We start from the raw sequence: 13573 nt of genomic DNA, 5'->3' as shown, positions 1-13573 counted from the left end.
TCTGAAAGCATCATTAGATGCTGAAGTGTTCAATAAACGGGGAATGTGCAGACGTTTAGAAATGATGTGAAGAGTTCAGCAGAAATTCCTCGTTCATTATCAGCCTTCAGAGATGAGTGCCTGATGTTTATACAGTTCAGTCTCATGCAGAATGCCATTTTTCCATTGGAAGTACCGTGATTTGTTTTGGCTTTTTATTGCATGATATTGATATGTAACATGGAAATATAGTTTTATTTTGTACCTTGGAGTGGCATATAATACAAGTATACAGTCATTCTCTACCATTACTTTTTGTCTGAAAATGTTAGAGAATATTTGAGAGGGATTTTTATTTTTGTATTTATTTTCCTTACATTATTAACATTATTCATTATCATCATTATTATTATTATTGTTGTTGTTGTTGTTATTGCTATTGTTATTGTTTATTATTATTATTATTATTATAAAATATATATCAAGCATTTGAAAACTGCTTAACTAGTTTAGATGTTTTTTTTTGTTTCAAATGGTATTTTTATAATATTTCAATATACTAATATTATTATAATATTATACTATGAAATGCGAATAATTTAATATTTAAAAATCTAATTTATCTAATAATTTATATTTATTTTATTTTAATTTTATTATTTTATTAATAGTATATTATTTAAATATAATAATATTAAATTTATATTGTGATGTTTTATTAGAATATTTGAATGATACTTTTTCAAATTAGATTTTTATATTTATATATTTTTCCTTTTATATATATATATATATATATATATATATATATATATATATATATATATATATATATATATATATATATATATATATATATATATATATATATATAATATAAATAGTGTGTATATATTATAAATGTAGATTTTTATAAAAGAATTAACAATATTTCATATTTCAATATTATAATGTTCTACTAATAGTAATATTGTTGAAATATATTTATATTGAGATATATTATTTATATTTTAATAATACAATATTGTAATATTTTACTTTTCAAATTTACTTTGTAAACTTGAATGAACGAACAAACAAATAAATGAATACATTTTATTTATTTATTTTTGTTGATGTGATCAGTGCTGTGTTCTCGATCTATAGTGAGTCTGAGGGTCTCGTGGGATGGTAATCACAGTCAGCTGATGTCTCTTTTCTTCATGTGGTTTGTGTCTGTTGGGACCCCGTGGTCTCTGGGGCCAGCTGACGTCTCCCAGTGAACAGGGCCCTCAGGGGCCATCCTGTCTTTGGCTCATGAGGTATACGCTTCTCTCTAGGTAACCTATGGAGAGACATCTAACTAGATTTAATAACATAGTTGAGTGTTTGAAATAACTTTTTGTGATCAGACGTGGTGTTATATCACAGAATGAGGCAGAAATCATACTATTTTATAGTATTATATACAGTGATAAAGGCTATGTCGATTAGCATTCCGTTATAAGTATATTTTATCCTCATAAAAATACCCAAGATTGCTTGAAGAACACAGATAGACCATATATTGTCGCAATCGTATGTTTACTGTCTTAAGTTTCTTCAGTTAAAATTTCTCTATCTACAGCGGTAACTGGATGTCTTTGTCCATATTAGGGATTTCCTGGAACGTCATGAGTTCTATTACTTCTGCGACGCATATGTGGAGTTTCTGCGCGAGGGCGCCCTCTAGCTTCCAGTATGAATTAAACAGTCACTACATTACGTGTGTACTCAGTAATGCTCACTCAGTCAAAACACCCTCTTTTAGGAAAAATAGGAAATATAATACCTTTCTCTAAAGAAACAGGATTTAGTTTTTTGTCTCTTAGTGGATGCATAAGATTCCCTGAATTATCGTCATTGATATCGTTATCGCAATAAATACCAGAAATTATCGTGATATATTTTTAAGCCCATATCGCCCATCCCTACTCCAACTACACCGCAATGCACTATAAAGCAGCTCGGAGCTCCCCTGTGTGTCGCTGTAATTGTGACGTCGACTTATAGAGATATAAGTAGACATATAAGTTCATATAATTAGTGTTTTCTTGTTGGAGAACATCAGACCTGACTGAACCTGAACACTGTAATCTTGTGTTAGATTAGACACGTTCCTCTTCACGCTTCCCTCTCTCTTTCTGCAGAACATCTGTTATCTGTATCACACCCACATACAGTCTCTCTCTCTCATCTGAACACGCTGTACTGAGCAGAATCATTGTTCCTGTGCTGTTTGGCAGGACTCGACTGGACGACACTCAATGGCCTTTTATTTATTTCTGTCTGTCTTTTGCTTCGGCCTGAGTCTCACCGGCTGGACCGACAGGAAGCTGAAATCAACCGCACTTCCTGTCTGAGCTCTTGTTACCATGGTTTGATCTTAGAAAAATCACAGATCAAAATATCTTTTCAGTACATAGTAATTGACACAGCACGTGTAACAATTATTAATATTAGCTTTTCATACTCTTGTTTTTACATTTTATTATTTATTTTTATACTTATTACTTGTTACATATTTGAATAATTATTCTTATATTTGTATACTTATTTTTATACTTGTATACTTACATATTTTAATATTTTATTTATATTTATCTTTATTTATGCATGTATATATTTTCATTTTAATACTTTAAGTGGTTATATTACCTTTATATTACCTCATTTTATATTTATATTTCTTTGTTATATTTTATTTCTATATTTGTTATAAATATATTTCCATTTTAATACTTTAAATGAATTTGTATTACTTTTTATATTCTTCATTTTATATTTTATTTTATTCTTGTTACTTTATATTTTATTTGAGTAATTTAAATGTTTCATATTACTTATTTATTTTTAAATTTTATGTATTACACTTTATATTTTTGTCACTTTTATATTCATATTTTTATATTTTATTTTATTCTTGCGGCTTATTTATTTTTATCTTTATTTTTCTGTTTTTATCTCTCTCTCTCTCTCTCTATCTATATATATATATATATATATATATATATATATATATATATATATATATACACACAGAGCTGGGTAGTAACTGATTACATGTAATCTGGATTATGTAATCAGATTCCAAAAATTAAGTACTTGTAATTAGAGTAAGTTACATTTTAAAATACTCAAAATCAGACTAGTTAATTTTTTATGGATTACATATTATTCAAACAATAGCAATACGTTATTCATCATTCATTGATTCTCCCTAATTTCTCTCTTTCATCTTTTAAATTTTCCTTTCTAAAATAGCCAACCAATTGTATACATATTATATGAATATGTAAAGTACCCCTGAGATTTTAAAATAAATGTTTCAATAATTATATATGTATATATAGCCCAGTTTTGTGGACATTCACACAAAGATCAGAAGGGTTTCAACATTGCATCAACTATCGATGAACACATTCATTTTTATTTAAATTATTACTCTGTAGGTTTTATTAAATAATGCACACATTCACGTTATTTCTTAGTTGCATGTAATGCAGGCATTCCAAAACTTTTTGTAATCTAAACCTTATTCACCAAATATATTTCCTTTAAGTACCCCTGAGATTTTAAAATAAATGTTTCAATAATGAAGTGGTATTTGCATGTTCACGGTTTCTTTGATGTTGAGTAATGATCACATGGCATGCAGGTAAATAAAAATATTTCATCTTTTTTAAAGACCGGTTCACTCCTATCCTTGTGAATGGGAGAAATTGCAGCGTGCAATATTGAGGAATAGTCCCACCTTCTAAAAGAAAGAGCCACATTTCCCAAAGAAACCTGACTAGACCAGCCAATGCACATGAGCAGTCATAAGCACGTTATTACTCCGCATGCGCATAGACTGATCTAGCCTGAAAAATAAACTTTTAAATGCTATTTGAGCATAAGAAACAACATTCATGGGGCAATTAATTTCAGATTTTTGTTGCTGATTTGACATATGTAATTTAACTTGTAAGTTCAGTGAGCAGTTTTTGAGATTTCAGGATTCCTCCATTCATTAAGATCTGACCGGGACGTTGCAAAAAAAGAACAAGGACAAAAACAATTTGTCATGGGATATCAAACTGCTGCGTTCTGGACCAACTGCAGATGAGAGACACAGGTCTGAGGAACTCCAACATACAGAGAATTACAGTAGTCAAGCCTAGATGTAACAAATGCATGTATTGCTATTTCAAGCTTCTTGAATGAAAGAAACAACTTCACTTTACTTATCTGCTTGTCAAATTTGAGGTTATTGTCAAGCCAAACATCTAAGTTTCTGACACAAGTGGTACTGTATGGTGACAGAGATGTAGTTTCGAAGTCGTGTACACTTTGATCATTGGGACCAAACATAATGAATTCGGTTTTACTACTCTAAAAATTTGTTGCAAGCCAAAGTTTCAGTTCCTCCAGGCAATCCAAAATGGGCTTAATAGCATGCTTATTACCACGCTTTAAGGGGATGTAAATTTGGGTGTCATCTGCATATAGATGGAAAGAGACCCTATGCTTGTTAAAAATAAATCCTAAAGGAAGCATCTAAAGTGAGAACAATACTGGACCAAGGATCGATCCTTGCGGTACACCAGTTCTTAAATGCATCTCAGAGGAGGAATGATGCCCAATGTTGATGACAAATCTCTTATTAGTAAGATATGACCTAAACCACTGTAATACTGTGCCCCGTAAACCAACACATGCCTCAAGACGAGATTCTTGTGTTCTTGTCTTCCTTGTTCCCGTTTGTTCTGTTGAAATCCGCTATGTAACGGCGACCCTCCAGACATTGAGCAGAGCTCACAAATGGCTAGTTAAAGCCTGACACACATGATGGATGATTGTATAGAGCCGGTTCTCCTTCTCTATCAGCTTGTGTCGGGTCTGTCTGTCTGATGTTTGTGTGTGAATTGAAAACACAGCGACACGCAACAATCAATCCTGCACACTTCAGCAGTAGAAGCATTCGCAGCACCCGCATGCACACACACGTCATCCCGCCTCACCTGGAATCAGACCGCTTCGTTTGACGAGACCTTCAGGGTCGTGTGGAGTCACAGCGTTTCTGCTTCACGCTCGCATGAACCACAAAGATGCTCACTGTAGCACATACAACATCAGTGCAACCCTACAGACATACTAGCTACTGCATAGCAACCGCCCAAACACCCTAGCAACTGCATAGAAACTGACTAAAAGGTGAAATGCAGCAACGTGAGAGCACAGGTCTCTGTGTTGTGCATTACAGATGTGATTGTAGGATATTCATGTATAATCATCAGCTGGTTCTATTCTGCAACACCCAGAACACAATTTCTGTAGTTTAGTAATTTAAAGTCCATCTAATATTTTGTCTGACCTGTAGTTTAATTTCTATGGTTTGCTCAGCTTCTAGGTAACATTTCACCCCAAAATCAAAGGGAATAAAAAAATAAAAATAATAATAAATAAATCCTTCTTGTTTTAAAAAAATGAAGCATTTTTATTGTGGTTGTAAAGAAGAAGAAAATTATTTTTTTTTAATTTATAAAAAACAGTAATGTTTGCACTGTAGTTCAGTGTTTGTCATGTAGTTAAGATCTATAATCTATAACCTGTCATTCAGTCTATGTCCTGTAGGGTAGGTTGAAGATTCTGTCCTGTAGTTTACAATGTGTCCTGTAGTTTATAATCTCTCAGTTTTGAGTCTGTCCTATAGGTTAGAGTTTGTCCTGTAGTTCAGTGTTTGTCATGTATTCCAGAATCTGACCTGTCATTCAGTTTATGTCCTGTAGTTTACAATCTCAGTTTTGAGTGTGTCCTATTGGTTAGAGTTTGTGTTGTAGTTCAGTGTTTGTCATGCAGTTCAGAATGTGCCCTGTAGTTTATAATCTCTCAGTTTTTCACGATAGACATCATCTGATGCCAATTATATAGACATCGCCCAACCCTAGTACTAATACTAGTTCTATTATGTCCAGGACGATGTGATGGTGATATAAAATAATATGAAAATATCTCTGACATGTCATCTCTCTCTCTCTCGTTCCTCTTTGTTGTCCGTCTCGAGGGAGTCTTGAGTGTGCGATTGAGTTTCATCTGCAGAGCAGCACAAATGCGATCAGAATTTTAGATGATCTTACAAATTGTTGTGATTGTATGTCATTGTCATCATTTAACCACATCTGCAGTGAACCGACGCACACACACAGACATAATTTTGTTAGATCTGTAATAAAGATTTCTGTGTGTTTAGCTCCTCTAACAAATCCTCCCTAAATGGATGTTGATTGTATGTTGAACTTATGAAAACGTTATGCACCATTCGATTTCTTTGTGTAGTTTCTTTCTATGGTTCTTTCTTAAACTGTGGATATATGTATATCACTTTTTCTGTTTTTATTTTTAGATTTTTGTCTTTTCATTGCCGTATATTTATCATATTACTTATTTTAATATTCGTATAATTTATATACATTTTTGTATATTTTCATATTTTGTTTTATTTTATTGTTTTTCTTTTGATATATTTTCATTTTTAATATTTCATGGTGTTAACCAGTAGCGAAATAACTTATTAGTTAGTTTGTACTTTTATATTTTTGTTACTTCTTATATTTTTACTTTATTATTTTATGTTTTATATTAAATTATTTTGTTTATTTTTATATTGAATATTGCTTTTATATTACTTATCAAAATATAATAACTTTTCTTTTTATCTGTCATCATTTAGGCCGTGTTGGCTACTGGTCTTAACCAGTAGTAGAATAACTAGTTAATTAGTTATATTTATTTTATTTTATTTTATTTAATTTAGCAAATGCATGTTCAGTCTGTCTTCATTCTGTTAAGACACGTCCACTTTACTCCATCTAATCAAGCCCTGATGGGTAAAATCAAGCCCTGCCCCGTCGTTTCTCTTTCATTTAATATGCCGTTTCTCTTGGAAATTCACATTACAGAAGTGAATACAAAATGAGTTTTTACTTCTGTAAATCAGTCGTTTTCTTTAGGGATAGTGTGGGTTTGTCTATCATTAGTCATGAGTCATGACTAGCTTTATATAACAGTATTTAATTATAAAACAGAAATCGATGCTATATCCTCATTTAGCCTGATATATCTGCGTGTTTGTACGTGCAGCAGTTCTGCTCGAACAGAAGTTTGATTTCTCTGAGGCGTTACAGAAGGAGAACTGAACATTTAAATGATCCATTAATTATTCATTTAGTCCAAAGGAAGCTTCAAACTTCTGCTTTAGCCTCTGTCTTCAGTCCGTCGTTAGAAAGACTGTGTTTTTGACATGATCGCACTAGTGTGCTGTCCTATGATGTGCTTAACGTTTTCTGATTATTTCATTATATATATATATATATATTTGTCTTACAGCAGGACTGTTGTGAATGTGAATGATAAAAACCCCAGAAGCTGAATCTCTGAAGACTCAGTGACTGAACGATTACGTTCACCTCACGCTCCAGAACAAACACACATGACAGAAATAATGGAGTGATTTTCATATTATATTATATTATATCAAAATTGACTCAAAGATGGCCATGCAAACTATTGGTATGTGAAAGTATCTGATATTGCATTAGTAAATTTGGTTGCAAAATAAATACAGTTTCATGTTGATAGTTCTTTTTTTTGTGTGTGTACAGAATTTACTGACATTTGTGTAATTGTAAGGCTTGATTAGTGTAGTTAATGTCGGTTTTAGCCCAAGGCATTTTAATGCTAAGCCTTTGTGTGTGTATTTGCATATTAGGCGTGTGTGCGTGTGTGTGTGTGTGTGTGTGTGTGTGATTACACCTTGTGTTGACCCATATATCTGAAGTGTGCAGTGACATCCATCACGACCGCTGTGCATTTAAAAACACGTCTGAATCTACAGCACTAAAGCAAGCACACATTTAAAACATTGGATTTGCGTCAGTTTGGCTCCCATTTACTATCTTTTTTTTTTTTTTTTTTAGAATATTGTGCCATGATGAATTGTGAACAGTAACTTTTTGTTTAATTTTCTACTTAGTTTATTTATTTTTAATTTCTATTATAATTTATTTTATTTTAATTTTGTTTGTATTTTGTTATATTATTTTGTTTTGTTTTATTTATTTTTTTATATTTAATTTAAATGTGTAAAATTTTAAGGAATGTATCATTCCAGTTATTTTTTTATTTAAAATGTAACCATTTGATTTAAATTTTTTAAATATATTTTATATATGATATGATGTTTGATATTTATTTTAGTTAGTTAGTTTAATGTCCATAATTGCCATTTCATTTGATTGACTCTCACATTAGTGTTTTTTTTTTTCTGCGTTATGTTTTGTACATGTGTCTTGCACTGATCTGAGGCCTGTTTTGTGACGGTCGTCTGATCCCGGATCTTTCTAAAGGTCGGCTCTCGCCTGCAGCTGGCTGATCTGTGAGGGGTTTCAGAGCGACACTGATCCTCTGTGTTTGTGTCCGCAGGCGCGGGCTGGGAACTTCTGTAAAGGATCTTCAGTATTGCGTTATTATTGTTTAATTAGGCAGCTAATATGATTCACTTTAGTTGCACTGCCTTGGGATTCAAAGTGTTTGAGTATTACAAATAACAGAATAAACATCTCTATAGCATAGCTGAAAAATTAAAGACTAGCATTCAGACAGTTTAACAGAACGTGATATGCTTGGCTTTCAGTGTGTGTTTGTGAGACTGTGTTAGTGTGAGTTTGTGGATTACAGAATATGTATAGTTTTTAAATATTATTTAAAATATTTTTAAATAAATGTTTATTTTTAAAATATTTAAATTTTCTTTTTCAAATATTATATTTGAGATATTTTAAAATATTATTAAAATATTTAAATAAAATATATTTACATAATTTATATATATTTTAATTGTTTTATATTTAAATTATATTTTGAATGTTTAAAAAAAATGTATATATAAAATATAAATTAATTTTAAAATATAAGACTAGTAAGATGAGTATTAGGAGTGTTTAAATTTGACTGAACATGATATGCTTGGCAGTATGTGTGTGTTTATACATCTAGACTATTATTTAATTAATTTTAAAATATAATAAGATCAGAACGTTTTAGTTTGACTAAACCTGAAACGCTAGGCAGAGTGTGTTTGTGAGTCTTAATTTGATAGTATTACAGAGGGAAAGAGGAAAAGTGTGCGGCTAATAAAGTGCCTTGAGACAAACGCGGTGACCCTTTAGCCTGAAGCTCTGACAGCGTAATTAACCTGTCAGCGTCTGTCCCCTCGCTGTCCTCGTTTAACCAGCGGGAGCAGGATCCTCCCCGTCCAGCAGCGAGGGTGTGAGGCTGTGCTTTTCTTGTGTTGGTTAACAGAAAATGACAGTGTGGAAATGGCCCCGGGGTCCCTGCTAAAGATACGCGGCCTGTCTTGACAGGAACCGCAGAGAAACTCCATTATGGAGCAAATGCGGAGGGAATAAACTGTCAAACCACACGAGACGGAGGATCATTCCAGCACATCAACCATCTGATTTTATACATATGTGTACATATGTATATATATTAGGGCTGTCAATCGATTTACATTTTTTTTAATCGCATGATTGTCATGAGTTAACTCGTGATTAATCGCAACATAATCGCACATTTTTATTTGTTCTAAATGTACCTTAAATTAATACTTTTCATGTTTTTAATACTCTATCAACAAGGGCATGGACAAATATGGATGCTTTATGCAAATGTATGTTTATTATCATTGAAACCATAGTCAACATAGAGCATGAAGACCTGTTTCAAAGGTCATAGATGTTTTTCAAAGAACTTGTTCATGTCTATTAGACACCTGTTTACATTTTTGCACGACAGGGCAGCTCACTTCTTCTGAACATGCAAAATGTACATTTATTATTAGATTTGTTTCCCTCTCTGTGCCCACATAGCCTACTGTATTTTGATGCAGCTAAATTCTCAATAAAACTGTTTTCATTGGTATATTTGACTGTTTCTGTTGTCAGACAATGGGATGAATATGAAATAGTGACTGAAACGCGACCCATTGAGACTAGGCTACATAACCAGCTCTCCCTTCTGAGATGTTAATCTGCACAAAAATCCTGATAATCGAGCTGTTGTCTGATAAAATCAAATACACATAAGATAATGACAATAGCTGTGCTGTGATTTCAACCAGTACCAGCGAGTCTCAGAAACTAAATAAGGTTTGGGCAAACTCCAAAGATTCGTCGCTAAGCGCTTTTTTGAAGAGGGGGAGAAAAAAGTCACTAAAGGGGTCTTCAATGTCGCTAAGTTGGCAACACAGTGCATCTCCATTTCTCCAACTACGGGCGAGGCCACGGGTCAAACAGAAAATACACGCTGTTAATCGCGCATTAATAAAATTAGTGCCGTTAAAATGAATTTGCGTTAACGCTCACAGCACTAATACATACATGTATGTGTATGTATGATATGATACTTTATTGTCAGACCAAGTCTATGTTTACAATTATTCAACAATTAAAATACTGTTAAACAGCTTATATACTAATTATATATATATTTTAAATTATAATATAATAGTAATATAATTTTAAATCTGCATTTAAAATATAATTATATTTTTATTTAAATATTTTGTTTATATTTTTTTAAGCATTTAGATAATTTAGTGGTATTTTTTTATTTTTAAACTCGTATATAAATGTCATATATTTTTAATCATATTTTTTCAAATACATATTTGTTTTATTTAAATACTTTTTAAATATGTAATCATATTTAAAAAATAATTTTAATAAAAAAAAATTAGGAAACTGTAGCTGTTTTCATGCATCATGCAATCTAAATGGTATTCTAAAGTGCTTCAAAGTATACCATGCTGTACCATTGTCCAAAAATAACACCGTAAAGTGTGTTTTTCCTTGGGCTGCTGTCCCAGTCGAGCACTGAATCCGGGTGGTCTAAACGCACCTCCAGATCTCCTGACGCCTCCCAGCGGAGCTCCTGAGCTCGGGAAGGTTCTGCAGAGTTCAGCCCTGTTTATGTTCACTTCATCATGTTCACACGTTTCTTGTCATTAATCAAACCTCAAGCCTCCCGTCTCACATATTCGGCCCTCCGCTCCACTTCATGTGGTGCAGACTGTGTTTGTTTAAAGCTTGAGCTCCCTGCGTTTGGCCCGTCCTGCAGAGGAGAGGCAGCTTTAGACTTTCAGCTTACAAACGGGACGTTTCATCTCATTTTATTTGTTATTTCTTCTTGTTGTTCACCTACATAATGTAAATTTAAATATTTGTAAAAATCATGATGATAATTAAATAAAAGTTGTAAAATATTTTTAGATATATTTAAATATGTATTAATATTTAATATTTTAAATATTTTGAGGGGCAGCTTTCATCTTTCGAATGGGACGTTTCATCTAGTGAGTCTTTTTAGTCCAATGTAAAGTCATGTTACATTTAATTTGATGTAATCAATGTTTAAAAAATATGTTTGCATGTTTATATTAACATAATATTTTTTAAAACCAAGAAATATTGAAGTTTTATATTTTTTACTTTTATCTAAAAATTTGTACTTTTGTACATTTGTACTTCTAACTGTTGTTTAGCTACAATTTTTAAAGTATTTTTAATTCTTTTAAATATTTTTTTAATGATATTTTGAATATTTTGAGGGATATACAATGTCATAAATAAGGCTTTAAACTTCAGCTTCCAACTGTAAATTTACATTTCACATGTTTAAAATATGCATGTTTATAATTTTTTCAAACTTGCCATAATACACGTTTATTTACTCCTAACTGTTGTATAATAATATATAGTAATATAATGTACAGTATATTTTACTTTTTTTTTTTTTAATGTATTTTTAAATATTTTACATATTATATACTATATATATGGATGTTTGTTTTTAAAATAAGATTTAATAATATTTTCAATATTTCAAGGGGCAAATGATGCCATAAATAAGGCAGTTTTTGAAACGTTCATCCAGTGGGATTTTTATTAAATCCAATGTAAATTCATATTTCACCTGCTTAAAGTAAATGTTTATAGACATTTTTTACTTTTATTTAAAGATCATAAATACTTCTAACTGTTGTTCAACCAATATGATGTATACTTTTAAATATTTTTAAAATACTTCTTTAATTTAAATATATTTTACAATATTTTTGACATTTAAATATGTATTTTAACTATTTTTTAAATATATTTGAATAATATTTAGAGGATCATATGAAGCAGCTTGCTTCCAAATGACGTGTGCAAAAGGCTTTTATTTAGTACAAAGTAAATTTGTATTTCATTTCATTTGATCATTACATCAAGTCGGTGTTTCAGGTAATATGTGAACCCTGGACCACAAAACCAGTCTTAAGTCGCTGGGGTATATTTATAGCAATAGCCAAAAATACATTGTATGGGTCAAAATTATTGATTTTTATTTTATGCCAAAAATCATTAGGATATTAAGTAAAGATCATGTTCCATGAAGATATTTTGTAAATTTCCTACTGTAAATATATCAAAACTTCATTTTTGATCAGTAATATGCATTGCTAAGAACTTCATTTGCACAACTTTAAAGGCGATTTTCTCAACATTTAGATTTTTTTGCACCCTCAGATTCCAGATTTTCGAATATTGTCCGATCCTAACAAACCATACATCAATAGAAAGCTTATTTATTCAGCTTTCAGATGATGTATAAATCTCAATTTTGAAAATTAAATGAAATGCCATTGTTGAGATCAAACCCCTCTTGGTTCCTCATGTAAACACTGCAGACTCTGCATGAGCGGTTCCACATCATAAAGTTTTCATTGAAACGGGTCTCGTCGGGTCAGTGTGAATGGTGCGACTCGACGAGTCTGCAGAAGGATTTACTCTTCTAAACGTATTTGAGACCTTCAGGCGTTTGCGGCTTTAAGGCAAGACATTGTTTTTTCATGCACTGGTTAATTTGGAGATTTTGGGCTTTCACAAAGTGTTTTTGAGAAAAGATCCAAAATACACTTTTAAGTGTTTCTTATAATGCACTTAATATATGTGCGTCTATAGATTTCAATTTGAGTGCATATCTTTACAGACCGTTTTCTCAAAATGAGTTTCAGCAGCACTTACATACACAAACTTTTTTTATTCCTATCTGTATTCTGAAAGTATTCTGTTTTACTGAGGGGTTTATTCATATATCATTCACTCGGTTTATTATTGCACTTAATCTTTAATGGCCATTTTATCGAAATTCGTTTTTTCAGCAGCACTTACACACACCAAATTTTATAGTTTTATTCCTTTTTATATTATGCAGGTTTTTACTAAGAGGTTTGTTCATATATCATTTGCTTTATTTTTTATTTTGCATTTATCTATTTGCATCTGTTGATTTCAATTACAATGCATATCTTTAAAGGCCATATTGTCAAAATGAGGTTGTTTCTTCACTTCTGCATCTGTTCTTCAAACAAATATTTTGAGCCTGGCTTTACCCAACGTTCAGATAGATGTTCTGGAAATGTGTGCGAATTACTGCATATTTAAGTAGATTATGCCTCATTTATGTATTTAAGCAACGTTTCGGAAACAAA

The 13573-nt window shown here is 31.5% G+C and overlaps 1 protein-coding gene across 3 annotated transcripts in view; it reads left to right on the top strand.

The window, feature by feature from the left end:
* The window catches only part of myo9ab (myosin IXAb), a 116257-nt gene that overhangs the window by 46915 nt on the left and 55769 nt on the right, over window positions 1-13573 (top strand). The gene's annotated exons all lie outside the window — the stretch shown is intronic.

Source organism: Onychostoma macrolepis, chromosome 25, assembly GCF_012432095.1.
Source record: "Onychostoma macrolepis isolate SWU-2019 chromosome 25, ASM1243209v1, whole genome shotgun sequence".
In the NCBI taxonomy this organism is placed as follows: domain Eukaryota; kingdom Metazoa; phylum Chordata; class Actinopteri; order Cypriniformes; family Cyprinidae; genus Onychostoma; species Onychostoma macrolepis.
Note: the sequence above shows the minus strand (reverse complement) of the source record. Positions and strands in the feature narration are given on the sequence as shown.